At 33.4% G+C, this 19379-nt stretch overlaps 1 long non-coding RNA gene across 1 annotated transcript in view; it reads left to right on the top strand.

Annotated features, from left to right (window-relative positions):
• Nucleotides 1–19379, top strand: part of LOC146745527 (uncharacterized) — a 148087-nt gene that overhangs the window by 52183 nt on the left and 76525 nt on the right. Inside the window, exon 2 of the long non-coding RNA XR_014929411.1 lies at nt 9239–9337. This is a non-coding gene — a long non-coding RNA (uncharacterized LOC146745527). The remainder of the gene's footprint in view (nt 1–9238; nt 9338–19379) is intronic.

Here is a 19379-nt window from a genome sequence, read left to right on the forward strand (position 1 = left end):
TGTCTCAAATTCTTGTAAGAAAAACTATCACTTTCTTCATTTTTGATGACATTTTAAAATTGGAAACAACAGTAATACATCCTTATTATCTTTATACGTTCCTGAGTTTTGTTGATACTTAAATGATATATTTAAATATTTTATTTTATTTGAGATTTTTATTCCCATTTGAACAGGGAACTCAACAGAAAACTTGTTTTAAAGAATTGTTCTGTATCAAAGTTTAGTCTTAAAAAATAATTTTTAAGTATTTTTTAATTTGTTTAAAGTTTTCTTGCCTCTGAAATATTACGTTTAAAGATTTGTTTTGTATTATTTGTGAATTTCAAACTTAAAGGGTGGTGGTGGTCGTCACGTGTACAACATGGGTAAAATGCATTGTTTGTTTACATAATATTCGTACATGTGCTCTGAGACAACCATCTCCCTTTAAGACCTCGTACCAATACCATAACATACCAGTTATATTTACAACATTGGATAAAGGGCGTTAGTCATCGTGCCACGCATGCGTGCGATGTATATATGGGTCTCATATAAACAAAAATAGCGACTTTGACTGTTGCAGTCAGATCAACGAGTACAAACTGAGACAGCACCAAGCTTTAATTAGGTTTTTTTTAGGTAATTGGAAGGTATCAAAGGAGTTATTGGCGGTAATTAGTGAAATTTGTGCTCAGGTCAAAACTTGTACTCGTGATTTCCATTAGAAGAGTGCATTGTATTGTAGGAAAATCAATGTTTATCAACACAAATATCACACATAGGCAGCGCGGCGACTACCGCTCTTTAATATCACTCTATTGTGCTTCCTGGTGATAAAATGTGAACACAAACAAACACAGCAAGTGGGATACCTCCACACACAACAAATAGTAAAATTAGCACACTGAACGAAAATTGATTTCTGAACATGAACACGGATTTGTTTGGGTTTGCGGTATGCATAGACAACCAAAGGTAAGATTTGTAATTGTGCCGAATTGCTGCCATTTATTGGTTTAGCATTAAGTGGGTTGTGTTTCCATCTGTTATAAATATGTATAAAGCTGATGGTTGAGTGTTGCCATGGACACTGATATACAAATGTACAAATGGAGTAATCTGTGTATATGTGTGTTTGTTAATTCTAGTCTCCACTCATGGTTTTTACAATAAAAGTATTCATTGGATTATGCTAGGGAGATGTTCAATCCAAGTGAGGAAAACGTAAATAAACTGAGGGAAGAAAGCATTGAAAAAAATATGTCAGTTATAGAAATATCAAATATAAACTGTGTAAAGGTCTATAAATCACCGAAAATGAAATCCATGTATTTTGTTCGACCCATATTTAAAAAAAAAAGGTCAACAGTTGGCCATTGACACAGTGTTCAAAACTGTTGTTTAAAGACAGACTTGTTACCGAGATTTATTGCTAAAACACTTCAATACCAGGACAATGCCACCAGAGTTTTGAAACGTTTAACTTGAAATTCAGAAACTTCACCGTATCGTAGAAACGAACAACATTTCTTATCGTATTTCCCTCATAACACAAGCATGAAGTTAATTAAATTCTGAGGGGTGCATCTGTGGCGTCAAGGAGGTGATTGGCCAATCAGATACAAATAGTGAGGGTCATTCTATTTTTGAGGTGGGGGTGGGATGGGTTTTGAGAATTAAGTAAAACTTCTAAAATTGTTCACAATTTGCATGCACATAAGTTTTCAAAGTTATCAAAATCAGAAAATGTAATCAATATGTTCAACATATTATTTAAAATTTCATAGATTTTTTACTCATGAAAATTCTTCAAATATTGATAGATTTCTTTATAATGTTTGTGAAGTAATTCAGACTTTAGGGTTTGGACCACTTGTTGCCAAGGTGAATGATGTACCTGTTGCCTCTCATTCTCATGACACATTGTACAAAACTCCAGGCTTTCAACTGTTCGTCCCTCACTACGAAATTAGATTACCTCCCTTATGAAATAGTTATTGTGTCTCCCTACTATTGTGGACAACCTTCCTCCAAAAACTGACCCTAAATTTGAGATCAAAATAAGGACTGCAATCAAGTGTAGACATTTTTAACATTAACTGTCTTCTCATTGACTGTCTGATGACCAGTAGATTACAGAAAATGAGGTCATCGTCCCTTTGTCTTTAAACATCTAGTAGTTCTTAACTAGTTACCAAATCTGACCTGTTTATTGTGCACGAGAACATAATAATTAGAGTACCGGTAAGGTATAAAAACAAAGTCTTTTTATTTTTCAGACGTGTCTGTACATTAAAATAATCTGATTTACAACATTTACTCGTAAAAAAATGTGTATTTTGGTATTTAATGTATCTTTCGAAATATAATATATATAATTGAAATAATATAATAATAATATTTGTTCAGAATAGTCTATTAACCCAAACAAACATATACAAAGTGAAAATTAAATAAATTAAATATATTATCTTCTCAATGACATTATGTTTTACTGATCAACATCTACAGCATACGATTGACGCAAATAAAGTGTACAGCGCCACTTGTTGACCCATACTTAAACCGTGCATACCTTACTATTGTGTCTGTTGTCTCACAGTCTCTGGACTAATGGACGCCTTCACGTACCCTTGTAAGTTGACTCAGGTAACTCTCTGCGACCCAATAGACGTGTAGGTGTCACCGCTGCAGTCATTAAATGTTTTTGTGGAGTGTCCTCACTTCAAAATTTAACCCCCCCCCCCCCCATTGTTATTTGAACAGGGTACAATGTACATGATAGGATTTAAGTTTATTCTCGGTGTCACAGACTCATAAGTGCTCCATTTTCCTTTAGATAAGTCGCACAATTAACTGTTTTTAAAAATTGTTACTTTTTGTAATGACTTTCTTTTCTCAACTGGTAAGACGAAAACAAACTTAGGTTGAAATATAAAAAAAAAGTTTTCAGGATTTACAGGTCTGTTGATAATGTTTATAACTGCCAGTTTTGAATAGATTATAGAATTGGTGATGTGTTGTGGGTCCCATGCAACGTAAACAACGCCATGTAACAATCATTGTTTTCTTTACACAAACTTTTAATATGTTCTGCCATTTTAAATATAATTCTAAAATTGCCATGGTTACAAAATATAACAATACATATAAATAAATATAATATAATAAATATAATCTCTTATATAAACAAAATATAACAATACTAATAATGTAACACTGAGTGGCGACTGATTAAAAGTGAGAATGAATTAATTGTGTTATTTGTAGTAAATTACAGTTTGTGATCAAGTTGTAATAAAATCTTGAAATGCTGCCCTTTTGTCATGAACCACTCATTCAGATTTTGTGTGAAAACCTGTTTTAGTTACACATGTGGGGTCTATTATGTGTAGTGACAAACTGCTTTTTAAATGTTTTATGTTCTTGTATATTATAGACTTGTATTTGTAGTATGTGGTACCTCAGATAGTTTAAAAGGCGCTCAGAAATGGGGAATGTAATTTTTGGAAAGTTTTTGAAATTCAATTCCAAAAGCAAAGCAAATTTACACATTCAAGTGACTGACCTACATTTGCAGTTCAAAATATAATTTTCTAGTATCGATCAAATTAAATTTTCTTCTGTATAAAATTGTGTCAATGCCTTCATTCAAATAAAGTGTCTGCAAAATAAATACTGTGATATTTTGCAAGTTTGAAAACAAAAAACAAAGTAAAAATCAATTGTCAACAATAGAGGGCAGTCTACTGATTGTTGAGCTGGTTCAAGAGAAAGTTGCAATCTCATTAGATATGCACAATGCAACATACTACATTTTAATCAGTACTACATTTTCTTGATCATTAATCAGATAATAAATGAGGTATTAAGTAGTGATTACAGTCTAATGTGTACCTAACGATCTAATTAATTAATTGCTTGACACAAACAAATTATAATTTTCAGCATGTCTTCCGTATCTTTCCTTGCTTTAGTTCCAGCCCACTTATTTCTAGTTAGGCGTGTCTGATTTCCCTTAATCATAGTAAACATTTTATTTCAAGTTGGGAGTTGTCTGATTGCGGTTAATGATCGTAAACATTTTATTTCTAGTTAGGAGTTGTCCGATCGTGGTTAATGATTGTAAACATTTAATTTCTAGTTAGGAGTTGTCCGATCGTAGTTAATGATCGTAAACTTTTTAGTCCCCGTTCGGACGCAGTCCGAAAACGGGGACTTATGTTTTGTGTGCGTGTGCGTCCGTGCGTCCGTGCGTCCGTGCGTCCGTGATCACCTGTATCTCGAACATGCATGGACCGATTAAGTTCAAACTTCACTCATACATCACACATTATATGGGACATATGCACATGCATTTTTTTCATGATCCGATTAACGATAGCCGAATAGCGGCCATTTTAAGGCATTTTCACCATTCCGGACCCGGATCTCAGTTATGCATAGTCGGATTTTGTTCAAATTTGGTACATACATTAAACATAATAGGACCTTGATGCACGTCATTTTTTTTTTTGGATCGGGTTCGAAATGGCCGACTGGCGGCCATTTTGTTTTAAAGAATTCAGTTCTGGATCCGTATCTGAGACATACTTGGATTGATCGAGTTCAAACTTCACACACACAAGGTACATCATGTCACAAATATGTATGTGCATTTGTTTCATGATCTCATTAACGATAGCCAAATGGCGGCCGCTTTAAGGCCGAAAATGCATTGAAATCGCACATTTTCACCATTCCGGACCCGGATCTCAGTTATGCATGGACGGATTTCATTCAAATTTGGTACATACATTAAACATAATAGGACCTTGATGCACGTCATTTTTTTTTTTGGATCGGGTTCGAAATGGCCGACTGGTGGCCATTTTGTTTTAAAGAATTCAGTTCTGGATCCGTATCTGAGACATGCTTGGATTGATCGAGTTCAAACTTCACACACACAAGGTACATCATGTCACAAATATGTATGTGCATTTGTTTCATGATCTCATTAACGATAGCCAAATGGCGGCCGCTTTAAGGCCGAAAATGCATTGAAATCGCACATTTTCACCATTCCGGACCCGGATCTCAGTTATGCATGGACGGATTTCATTCAAATTTGGTACATACATTAAACATAATAGGACCTTGATGCACGTCATTTTTTTTTGGATCAAGTTTGAAATAGCCGACTGGCGGCCATTTTGTTTTAAAGAATTCAGTTCTGGATCCGTATCCGAGACATGTCTGGATTGATCAAGTTCAAACTTCACACACACAAGGTACATCATGTCACAAATATGTATGTGCATTTGTTTCATGATCTCATTAACGATAGCCAAATGGGGGCCGCTTTAAGGCCGAAAATGCATTGAAATCGCACATTTTCACCATTCCGGACCCGTATCTCAGTTATGCATGGATGGATTTTGTTCAAATTTGGTACATACATTAAACATAATAGGACCTTGATGCACGTCTTTTTTTTTTTCGGATCAAGTTCGAAATGGCTGACTGGCGGCCATTTTGTTAAAGAATTCAGTTCTGGATCCGTATCCAAGACATGTCTGGATTGATCAAGTTCAAACTTCACACACACATGGTACATCATGTCACAAATAGATATGTGCATTTGTTTCATGATCTGCTTAACAATAGCGGAATGATGGCCATTTTAAGGCCGAAAATGCATCAAAATCACATATTTTCACAATTGCAGAACCGGATCTCAGTCATGCATGGATGGATTTTGTTCAGATTTAGCACAATGTGTTGTACATATGCAGGTGCATTTCGGTCATGATCTGCTTTGAATGTATATGTCACTCAAATATGAACGGAACGGGGACGTGTCATTGACAATGACTTGTAATTTCTAGTTGGGGGGTTTTCTGATTGCCCATAATCGTCGTAAACATTTTATTTCTAGTTGCGCTCGTCTGGTTGCCCTTAATGATTGTGAACATTTTATTTTTATTTGGGGGGTTGTCTGATTGCAGTTAATGACCATAAACATTACAACATTAATTTGAAAATACAAACATGAAAGGTAATTTTAATTTCATTGGTCTCATGTTTTTTTGAAAAAATAAATTTGTTTAGTCTCTTTATTCTTGACAGATTATAACTTGTTCCTTACTTTGAAATGATATGAGATAATGTCATTGATATTTCGTCAATTTTTTAACACATTGCTAACACTACAGTCAATTTCACAAAGGCATGAATGTTTTTTCATAGAAATCAATAAAATATTCATAAAACATTCAACCCAGGATAGCCTTGTTCTTATTAAAATCAAAAGGATACAGTTTTTGGCTATAAAAACCATTTGGAGGTTCCTTTCGATTTCACTGACCGATTTACTGCCGTAGATGCAAAAGGTATCCTATATGGTCAATATTTAGAAGTGCTTTATATAAAAAAAAATTCATGCCTTCATGAAATTGACTGTAAACGACATAGATGATTTTTTGTTAAATCTGCTTGTATTTGGGAGTACCATTTTAATCGCAAAAACAAGTTACCGGTAGTTAAAAACATATATAAATGTATATATATTTTTCAGATTTTTTTTTTTTTTTATTTTATCAAAATTTTGAAAACTCTCTTAACAGACACTTAAAATAAACTGTTACTTAATGTAATACTAACAAAAAGTGAAAAATGGGACTATGAAGAATATTTGGCAGAAATATAATCTAGTTCTAGTCAAATATATAAGATACTGGTTTATATACCAGTAATGTCTCAATTGTCAGTACAATAAATGGCTTTATCTTTTCTCTCACTTGCTGCACATTTTTCTAAATGGTATTTTTTTCGACAAACATACTAGAAATGTATTTCAGAATGAAATTAGAGAGGTGCATTCATTCAGAACAGTTCTGCCTCTGAATAGTTAGCGATCCTCGGGTGCCAGCTGCGTGTTTGTTTATCGTCTTTACTCCTTGTTGACTAAAGTTATTACATGTCGTTGAGCACAGTTGATAAGTTTGCTAAATAACAATACATTACCTTGTCAGTGTGAAATGACAGTTGCATGCACGATTACCCTTTTTTGCCATTTTCGTCCAATTTTTGTGAAAATTTGTAAGATTTTAGACAGAATTGTAATTTTACGCTCTATGCTTTGATGAACTAAAATTTACCTGTTCCTGATATCATATACATAGTCACATCGGCTCAATTCCTACGAACCACGTTTGTTTACATTGGATTTTAGTCTGTAAATAGTCATGCCAATCATTAACAAGTAACTTCTAAAGTGATTAATAACACAGCTGAACTTATGTTGACTCAAAGTGACTTTTCCACCTTAATATCGTTGTCTTTGTACCCACAGAGAACATTCTTGTTCTCTACTTGGTTGCATTCGGTACAGTCAAATTAAAAAGAATGAGAACAACAATTTGAAAATGATTGCAAATCAAACACTGCTTGAATCATAAACTATATCTTACCTATTCAACTCCAATAATCTTGATAGACAAGTTGGCCTTGTCAGTAAAAATGGACAGGGAGTTATCATTAATGCTTATGTTGGGTGGGATAAAGATAAAGACACAATGGGTGCGGATAATTCTTATACATATTTAATTTAATGTTTTTCATGTTTTTTTCTTAAAAAATAAATAAAAAATACACACACAAATTTTTTTGTTTCAAATTGAGATAAAAATATGACATTAATGTTAACAAAATTAAGCAGAAACTATAAGTTTCCCACCCCAACTTTCTGTCCCACCCTACCACATATTTTAAGACTTTTCTGTCACTTATAAGTTCATTTACTGAGCCACCCTTTTACATTAACCTTTTCACCAGTAGACTTACTCGCTCAAATTTGTCTTGTGTTCTTCAATACTTCTGGAATTGAACAATAATTTTGAAGCCAAAAGACAAAATTTGAGTCAATTTTCAGTTTTCACCTAAAAAATTTGGCTATTTTTGTCCAGATCTTCTATAAACTGGACTATTTTGTGAATTTGTGAAAGAGGGAACTGGTGGTGAAAAGGTTAATACAATACTGGGGCAATGTTGAAAGCAGTGCATGGAAAATATCTCATAAAAAAACATGAACTTTGCTTTGAGCTGTAATGGATATACGAAAGGTAGGTTCTTAGTAGGTTTCTTCGTTGTGAAATGTTATCACTATATATTCTTTAGTGAATAACTGTTACAACTGTTATTGTTTACATTTTATCGAGGTGCCATGAATTATATCTATCAGAAATTGATTCATAAATATTTACAGTTCAGCTTTCGTATAATATTTTTGTTCCAGGTGACAAAGATTTACAGTTCAGAATTTGACTGAAATTAATCAGATCAGTATTGACATTCAACAAAGTTATTTTAAATTAATATTATATTATTTATCATTCATATTTACATTCATTAATTGTTATGAATATCCAGGGGTCAACTGTTAATTAATTGAATTGCACTGGTCATATGTGACTATCATTGGTCATTGTGTCAATGGTTGATTAACTGGCCAACGATCATTGATTGTTATGGTCTTAGTCAATGAGCATTGCAGTTTTCAGTGGTCTACTGACAGTGGTCATTATGTCATTGCTCAATATCCACTGGTCAGTTAGAGTCATGTGTCGTTACTAATCAACAGTCATTTTTTGATGGCCGACATTTATGGTAAACATTTATTGGCCATGTACATGTTCATGGCTAAAACCGGAAAAAATTAATATACCCCATGCTTCGATACGTATAAGGACTATTCATCTCTTTGATAGATTTTATACATTATGCAATGAAATGGTAACATTGTGTTGTTCGTTGCACCCTATGTAGGCAACTTCATTACTTGGCATATGTGTAAAATTTATTTTTATTAAAGTCACATTTAAACACTGTTGTTTGTTATATGGAATTTACGTATGATTGAAATATATGGGTTTGATTTCCATAGCCATCTCTTCCCACTGAAAATGTGTATTTTTTCTGTCCACTTTTTTGGCGTATCACAGTTTTCTTGCCATGCAGAAGGATGTATCGCTGCTGGATATTAGGAAGTTTCTCTTTCAATACCTTAAGTGTAAATCTTTGAAGTAAACCGAACAAATCTACTATATCAAGAGTGTCTCCTACGAAGATTGATGACGAACAAATTTGCTCAAACTAATCCATCAAAATCTGCCTTTCCCCATCGTAGATGATGATCAAATCTATAACAATAAACTGCCACTCAACTAAAAATTATTATTCAGTAATTTATATATTTATTTTTGATTCATTTCAGGTCGAATTCTGTGAACTTTCAAGGATTTTGACAATTTGCCTATTGGATTATTTCATCTGCAGATATTACCCAAGTCTGATAGTTTTGAGGTTCACAGAGGTAAGAAGAAATGAGATTATGCTGTGAAAGAATGTGTTTTAGAAAGTATGCATGACGTATTGAATGCCTGAGTCTGAAATTTGACGTCTTTATTCATATATGTACATTATAAAATGACTGCCTTTTGTGTATGTTAAACATCTCATGGAGTAGAAAATTGCCTTAATGTCATATAATCTTCCAGTAAGACATGGTGGGTCTTCCAGGTCCATATATTTTTTTGTTGTGGCCAAAATTCAGAAACCTATTGGTATAACACCAGGTTTTGTAATGATTATAGCAAATAGCACACAGGTTAAAAGGTGGTGGTTATTGTACCACGCATGCAAGAGATGTGGGTCCCATACAACAAGGATGGCGACTTTTATTGCTATACAGATCAATGAGTACAAAGAAAGAGATGTTACATAATTCTTGGAATGATTAAAATTTATTGTCAGTATTCCAAGAAGTCAGTATTTCGAAAAGTCAGTAATCCAAGAAGTCAGTATTCAGTGCACATTGTATTCAGTTTCAAATTCGTATTCATGCTTGCCACTAAGTGAGAGCATTGGATTGTGGGAAAGTGAAAGTTTATCAACAGAAGTCTTGAACATGCGTGGTGTGGAGACCATCGCTCTTTAAACAAGTTTACCAGATAATAAGACTGAGGGTATGTTTACCAGTATATCACAAAAAAAGCTATATATATATATACAGAAACCACACTGCATTGCTACGCAACCAATCATTGAGAAACGCAACAGAGCTCAGTAAATACGCTTGGTCATTAAAAGACAATAACATCGATTACGACATCAAATGGAGTGTTATCGCGTGCTGCACCATACAATACTTCAAGCAAATGTTGCAACTTATGTATTAGAGAGAAATATATTATAATTTTCCAACCACATTACTGTAGTTTAAATAAAAGAAATGAGCTTTTTTCTTTCACAGAGCCAAATCGTTGCTATGCAACAACTAGTTTTAATATCGTAAACACACTCCATTGTTATGCAAATCTGTAGCGCTTATAACGTAGTCTGTTTCGGTGGTTTATTTAATAAAGTCTTAACTCCTGATGAGTGAGGTACTCCATGTACCTTACGAAACAGTACTGTAGAGTGAACTTTACTCATGTAGTCGTGTCTTAATTTCTCTGTCCACGTATATATATATATATATATATATATATATATATATATATATGTTCGTTTAAACTTTATTCTACTCATGGGTTAAACTACATAACATAAAATATTAAAATTAATTCATGCCTGCTATTCAGTAAATATAACTGCCGTTAAAAAATGCATGGCACATTTATTTATTGTGCAGGCCTAACTAGGTTTATTATCCTGTATCTAGGCTTGTAAGGGAAGTTTGATAAAGATTTTTAGTATCCGAGTTAAGAGACTGCTATAATCTTGGTGTGTCTAGAGGAGTCAATAATTTATACGACTCTACAGAGGCTGCTGTTCCTAATAGACTTTCAGTGACTTTTAATACTAGATATTGCTTAGACGTCAGGCTGAAAGCTTACTATGGCTGCCTTTAATAGTATGATATATTGCAAAGTAAATTATATAGGACACTACTGAACTTTTGTGGAGTGTTATTAGCAGTATTAAACAGTATGAGGAAGTCTTGAAATTATAGCAGGATCCTAACAAACGCGATTTGTATATTGATTTAGGGGTCGACCCAAGGCAGGGCTAACTCAGCAAAATATATAAATATTCAATTTTCTTCATTTTTATGCCCTTACTTAAAAAAATTATCAAACTCTGGAGATGTTCATTATTGTGTCCAAAATTAACAAAAAAAATTTCCAAAAAATAATATATAATTAGACGCAAAATGCTGCTTCAAAATTTTAGTGGGAAAATTAAAAGTTTCCCTGACAAAAAAATTGACTTTGATCAGGTGAGATCAATGTATTAAATAGGATGATGTCATTGGTTGCTTGTAATTCTCCTAAATGCTTGATAATTATGCAACATGACTATCATCGCTTTTATTGAATTTCATAAAAAAGAAAGGGAAATGGATCAAGGGTCAATGTGTAAATTTGTCCTAAGGCTGAGAAAAAAAATATCTCTGTTTCTCTTATATGTGCCTCAGACGTTTTTTTCCTTCTAAAGCATTCCAAAATGCGCTTGTACTTGCACTTGTCTCAAGTTTCCCCTATTTAAGCTCACTATTTAAAAAAAAAAATGCCCCGCCGCCTCATTTTAAAATTTCCATGAAACGAGAAACAGAGAATTTTTTTTACCTGGCCTAACTATTGTCTCCTTACTGATTCATGTGATATGCTGTATTTTTAAACTGATTCATTTTCCCTCAGTCATTCGATCTTTATTCTGGCCAAGTGTCACAGCAGCTTTTCTCCAAACACTGGCAACAATATCCTGCTTGTCAACCTTTAGTAAATATTCAGTCAGAAACTGTATTTTGATAATTATTATGTGTATTTTTGATTAAATATATTGCAAGAAATAGCAGCTCATGTTTTATATCATTCGGCGAGTCAACAACAATTTTTATTGAACAAAAAACAGTGCAAAGACCACTGCATGAAGTAGCAACTATATTCTAATGCTTGATCGAGAAAACAGTATTATCCTCGGGGGGGCGTACATCCGGGCATTTTCACCGCCTGGCAACCCGCGGCGGTGAAAACAAAGGCCCAAAACTCGCATAAAACGGTACTTCGGGGTGATTGTTGAGACTCCTCTGAACAGTGCAACAAGATTAGCCCTACGTGTGTAACATATATAAATTTGATTGTTCGGGATTACTTCAAAGTTGAGTTTGTATTGTTTTCTCGAATTTTCACCAGCTCGACCGGTGTTCCACAGAGCCCATAGAAATGCATGGTACAGTGGTGCTTGTCGTAGCAATGTGGAACGTCTGTGACGTAGCTCCGCCCCCGAGGATATTGTCTGATTTGTTATTATTGGTCAGTCTGCTGCCCTCTAGTGTCACTAGTGGGACACTCCGCCCTCCATCAAGGGTGAGAACCGTCAGTGTTTGATATTCATACTTCAACATGTTGATTTGCAAATTGTCGGATGCTGTTCGTAAATATGACGTGATATGTGAAAAAAAATGCTAAATACATTTATTATATTAACCAATGATAAAAATGTTATAGATTTGAGGAATATATTCACATTTCTCTATAAATTCTCCAAATTAACAACGAGATCTACGTTTTTTATGGCAAATCACAACAACTTTCATGATATGTCATCTTCTTACATGACCATTAATTTACCAAATTTTGAAAATAAAATTTGATATGTTGAAATTGATTTACAGTTGTGAATTCTAGTTTCTATGGTGATCAGTGTTTTCATCCTAGGATTCCAGGAAATACTTGATTACTCATCATGGGTATACCTGCAGTATTCCTGGCGACATTTATCCTGCCTTAATCACTGGCACCCATATCAAGGATATGAACCAAAGGAAGCCAAAACTAAATTTCCTTGTTTGTTGAAATCCACATTGATTTTTAGTTCTGAACCCTTTTCTTAGAATCTCATACATGGCTTAGCAAAATGGCTGCCCACAACTTTGTTGCAATAGCAACAACCTTCAGATCTAAACCTAACATTTACATTTATTCATTTAGTGACACGTCACAACAATGACTTTAGAAAGTACAGCATAGTTACTAACAACTAGAAAACAATAAAAAAATGTAATGAAAGCTCGTTTTTTTAACTGTAGTAGTCATAAAGTTAGACGCGAATGGATTTATGAATAAAATAAAGATGGATACTGGGGTAAGCTTTGCAATGAAAACCTGACTTTTCAAGGCTTAGTTTAACCAGAAAAAATTGTGTTACAACATAATATAAAAATATAGATAATATAGAATGCTGTTAATTTTCGCTACTAATAATTTTTAAGATTTGGTGACTATAATGGCGTTTGTTTGTATAATATTTCATATGCAGTACTCTAAATACCCTAGTGAAATTTACACAGCCAACACATTTTGCGATTCTTAGTGAATCGCAAAATACACAAAAAATTGTCTTGCACAACTGAATTTAAAGCGTCAAGGTAATGCATTTGGTTTTACACATTTTTCATGGGACTTTCATCGAATACAACATTGTGTGGTGACTGTGTTGTTTTAATGATCTGATTGTCAAGAAAAAAAATGTCTGTTGTTAGTTCCAGGATTCTTTTATTCCTAGTTAAGAAAATGGGATTCAGCTGAAGGGGGATGTAAATTGGATGTTTATGTGAAAATGATGTTCAGTTGAAAGGGAACGTAAATCAGGGACTTATGCGAGAATGATGTTCAGTGGAAAAGGAACGTAAATTGGAGATTTATGCGAGAACGGTGTTCAGTGGAAGAGAACGCAAGTCAGTGGCGTATGTGAGAAAAGTGTTCAGTGGGAGGGAGTCGTAAAGTTGTCGGTTGTTTGAGCTTTTATTTTTTCAATTCTCATTGTACTTATACACCCCCCCCCCCCACAGTATTTTGTTGCAGTAAGTACCAGATTACTTCAAGAAAAATAAAACCTTTCGTTTTATACTGAATATGTATAGGTGTGTGCCACCTGTTAGCATTCACCTGCCAATGCACATTACTATAGCAGAATAATTAAATACAGATATAAATAAAAATGCTTTTGACAAATACATTAAGTTTAAACTTTTACACTCCAACTATGCGTTTTTTTTCAAATTATCGCATTTTGTGAAAAATTAACAAGTTTAATTGATTAACCTACTTAGATGAAAAAAATAGTCAGAAGCAGTAATTCTCATTCTTGAATGGCTCATTCTAAATCTTTCCAAAGACGAACGACAGAATCCAAATCAGAACATTCTTTTATTCATTCCTTCACCGGTTACTGCACAACAGACTTATAAACTCATACAAAAAGAAATCTTTTCTGTGATTTCCTCTCCCAGACTGTTGCCACGGCAACCAGACATTATAATTAGTAATAAGAGAAATGCTTCCTCCATCTAAAGATGTATTTTTAGTTTGCATTGCTTGGGTCATAGGTCATGCTTATTAGGGCGACATCTCTCCTATAGATTTTATATTCTGTTTCCATGGTTTGCGGATGATAGTTATCGCCATGGTGATATACTAGACCAAATATTGCATGACGTAAAGGTAATAGAATTAGTTACATCAGACGTACAGTTAACGAATATTTCCAAATTGAATTACTTGTTCTCATATTTAGGATGCATGAGATGGATTGATGATTCAAATTGGATTTCAGAGAAACATGAAAAACACAACTATCTCATTTTCTTCTGTAGTAATTTTCCAGGGGTATACTTGATGTGTTCCAAATGAATAACTTTTTTTGTGTTTATTTCTCAAATTTATCGCTGTATATCATAGATTGAATATTACTGAGAGATGAATATTATTGATTATTAGAGGGGAGATTTTTGTATAATTGTAACAAACGAATCCAGTTGAGTTTTTGTTGCAGGAATATATAATGAAGAACTTTGAAGGTCCAGTTGAGGAATACTAGTTGGAATATAACAGGGCATATTGTGGAGGAATATAATGAGGAACTTGGAGAGTCTTGTTGAGAAATAATATTTGCAATATAACAGGGAACTTGGAGGGCCCATTTAAGGGATATTTGTTGCAATATAGTAGGGGAATATAATGGGGAACTTGGAGGGTCTTGTTGAGAAAACTAGTGGGAATTTAAGGGGGGTACTTCCAGGGTCCAGATGAGGAATGCTAGTGGGAATGTAACAGGAACTTCTGTGGGAGGGTCTGATTGAGGAATTGTAATGGACACCTGATGCATAGTTTAGTGATCCAATTCAGGTATTGGATTACTTGTATCTGTGTGCAATAATAGGTATCTTAGGGGGGTTGTGTTAAAGTACAATATACATTACATACCTGGAAGTGTGTAATGATAGGTAACTTAGGGGGTTGTGTTGAAATGCAATATACATTAGATACTGGTAGTGTGTAATGATAGGTAATTTAAGGGTTTGTGTTGAAGTAAATATACATTAGATACTGGTAGTGTGTAATGACAGGAAACTTAGGGGGTTGTGTTAAAGTACAATATACATTAGATACTGGTAGTGTGTAATGATAGGAAACTTAGGGGGTTGTGTTGAAGTAAATATACATTAGATACCTGGAAGTGTGTAATGATAGGTAACTTAGGGGGTTGTGTTAAAGTACAATATACATTAGATACTGGTAGTGTGTAATGATAGGTAACTTAGGGGGTTGTGTTGAAGTAAATATACATTAGATACTGGTAGTGTGTTATGATAGGAAACTTAGGGGGTTGTGTTAAAGTACAATATACATTAGATACCTGGTAGTGTGTAATGATAGGAAACTTAGGGGTTTGTGTTAAAGTACAATATACATTAGATACTGGTAGTGTGTAATGATAGGAAACTTAGGGGGTTATGTTAAAGTACAATATACATTAGATACCTGGTAGTGTGTAATGATAGGAAACTTAGGGGGTTGTGTTGAAGTAAATATACATTAGATACCTGGTAGTGTGTAATGATAGGTAACTTAGGGGGTTGTGTTAAAGTACAATATACATTAGATACCTGGTAGTGTGTAATGATAGGAAACTTAGGGGGTTGTGTTAAAGTACAATATACATTAGATACCTGGTAGTGTGTAATGATAGGTAACTTAGGGGGTTGTGGTGAAGTGCATTGTACATTAGATGCCTGGTTCTGTGCAATAAAATGTAACTTAGGGGGTTGTGTTGAAGGAAATGAGAGGAAGCTTAAGGGGTGGTCTTGGCGTGAATTGTGGACTTCGTATGAATGAAAAAAAAATATTCAAATATATATTTAGTGAACGATAGAACAGCGTGCGTGACTATATTTAGTTCATACAATGAAATTTCTTATACATATGTTTTGTTATTGATGCTATGTGTACCAATTACTAAATAACAAATACAATTTATTATAGAATTCTTTAAGCATTCAATCCTTACTAAAAGACTCATACTATTTTCAATTCAACTCAACAGTGTGATTTTTTTCAATAACTGCTGGAGTACTCAGACTATAATTGTTATCTCAGACGCAAAGATTTTGTCTCATTCGTATCATTAAAAAGTGTTAAAAAATTGCCAATTTGTCTCGTGTGACAATAACCCCAATGTGCAGTTTTCAGCAGTACGGCTGCCTTTTCAAATGACTTGCAGAGGGTTCCAAGCCCTTCCTGTATGCATTTAAAAACTATTCGATGCCAATTGCTCTAATATCAGCATGATTTTTTTTCCCTCTATAATTTGATTCTTTCTCATCACAAACTGCTTTTAAATTATTATTAGATAATGTACTACGTTTGGATTTTTTTCAGTTCAAGTAATTTTATTCCTCTTTCAGTTAAGTTTGAAAAATTCTCTTACAGAATATACTTTTACAAATTTTTCCGAACCACTTAACAACCTTATTTCTGTAGCATATTTGCTTTTCGCACTTACATTGCGAAAACATTTTTCCAATTTTAAAATTTTTAAAATTTTAGTTTAAAACCTGTAAGCAATAGCAAATTTTAGTTCATCTGGTTAAAAAATTAGCAAAAAATTGAATAATTTATGAATATTTTCAAAATTTTGCTCCAAAATTTTGGTATGAAAATCGATTGCGCTTACCGGGGTAATACTGTGGAATACTTTATTTTCGCTGGAATTAATTTTCGCTGAAAAGGCTTTTTGGGCGTTTTGTATGGAACTAATTTTCACTGATTTTTGATGAATTTAATGTGAAATATAGGAAAAAAAGTATATTCGCTGGATTTTATTTTCACGGAATCATCCATTCAGCGAAAATAGCGAAAATAAATTCCAAGCGAAAATACAGTATTCTACAGTAGTTAATAACTACTATGAATCACTTTAAAGAAATTTGATTTGAGATACAAAACTTTCATGGGTCTGTGAAAATTTTGATTTTTTTTTAGTCTTACAACACAGCAGCTTTCACAACATTTTGTTTTTATAGATACCATAAAATGACCAAATCCTGAAAATTCTTAGCAGAGAAAATCACATGATTTACAGTATGATGTATTAAACAACATTATCTAAATTGAATACGAAAAAAAAAAACACATTACCATAAATGATAAATAATACGTCATTAAATTAAAAAAAAAATTAAATCATATTTAATTAATCAAATTATGATTAAATGATAAATTAAACAGAATTCTTCGTAGACACTAGTTGAACTTTATATTTGCATTTTTTCTTTTCTTTTCTCAGTTTCGTCAAGATATCCGCTTAACATGCGCATTGTCACATATATTTTTAATCATTCAGGTGGATGAGTCATAAGCTACCTGTATGAATTTTAACTTGTTTTTAACCTTTTTACCACCAGTTCCCTGTTTTCATCGCAAATTCACAAAATAGTCCCCTATATCGTCTGCACTTTCCTTCAAAAGATTGGGACAAAAATAGCCACATTTTTTGAGTAAAAACTGAAAATTGACTAAAATTTCATCTGTTGGCTCCAAAATCATGGTTCATTTCCAGAAATATTTAAGAATATTCAAGAAAAATATGCAAAAAAATTTTGGGCGAGAAAGTCTGGTAGTAAAAAGGTTAATTGGCATTGCTGCGCATATTTGTACATTTCCGATACAAATTGTTGCTTTCTGCTGATTTTTTTTTATTTCATTTTAATTGTCAAATTTATGCGTGGTTATAATTTGGTATAAAATTAATTCTGCCAAACTGTTGGATTTCAGAGTTTTTACTCAAAAAACATGATTTTTTTGGTCATTTGATGCGATGAGTCATATCATTGTACCTTTCACTGACAAACAAGTTCTGACAGAAATTATTTTTTTTCATATATTTTATTTAGATTTTGCATTACTTTTTAAGCAATGATTGCGTTTCATGATTTTATGTGCATCAGCAGTATATTTAAGAAAATTATTGAAATTTTATCATTTGGGGATTCGATAACCCTTAACCAATTGAAAAAACACACAAAATACTTGAGCTGTGGGCATACATGTGAACACAAATAAATAGATAAATGTGGCCCAACTTGTCCGTTTTGCCTGCCCCCCCCCCCCCCCCCACACACACACACACCAAATTTTTTCATCATTTTGTTTATTATTTAATTTTCAACCAAATATTTTTGAGAGAATTATAATATTTTGTGAACAACATTCATAATTGCCGTCATTTAGCTGGATAAACTATGCTAATTTTAGTTTCTAACCGTCCTATTTTATATATTATAGATATTTTCTCTAAAAATACAGACAAAAAAATTGTTATTCAGTTGGCATTGCGAAAAAAAAGTACAAATGATTCATAGTAGTAGATTTCTATGCTTTCTACCGCTGTGGACTTGTTTCCCTGGAGACGATGAAACCGAACATCTGAGTCTCACTACTGAACCAATGAATTGAGGTGGCATTTCCAAACTCATACATGGGATTGCCATTTACCTGACCTGATCAACCTTTCTGTGATCAAGAACCAAAACGTGCAAATACAAGGATGTATATATTGATAGGAAGGAATGATAGAGGTTTTTTTCGAGATGGTTGGTTGACTTGCCATTTTAAAGCTTATCTGAGTTAGTTTTATTCCATTGTGATCATAAAGTAGAACAATTCAAGAATCTATGTGGAATCCTACATACGCCATTCCACTAATGCCTAGCTGTGATGCTAGTAATATCTCATTACCCATTCAGATTTATGCAAATGTCGCACACTATGCGAATTCATAATTGGTCTCTGGAAATAAGATACTCAAATATGTTTATTGGCCAATTTGAATGCTTAGCACAGGGAATCCCCCATAATGCAGTCACTTTACAACATTCCACTAATGCCTAGCTGTGATGCTAGTAATATCTCATTACCCATTCAGATTTATGCAAATGTTGCACACTATGCGAATTCATAATTGGTCTCTGGAAATAAGATACTCAAATGTGTTTATTGGCCAATTTGAATGCTTAGCACAGAGAATCCCCCATAAGTCAGTCACTTTACAACATTCCACTAATGCCTAGA

The sequence above is a fragment of the Saccoglossus kowalevskii genome, chromosome 5 (genome assembly GCF_978046115.1).
Source record: "Saccoglossus kowalevskii chromosome 5, keSacKowa6.1, whole genome shotgun sequence".
Taxonomy (NCBI): Eukaryota; Metazoa; Hemichordata; class Enteropneusta; family Harrimaniidae; genus Saccoglossus; species Saccoglossus kowalevskii.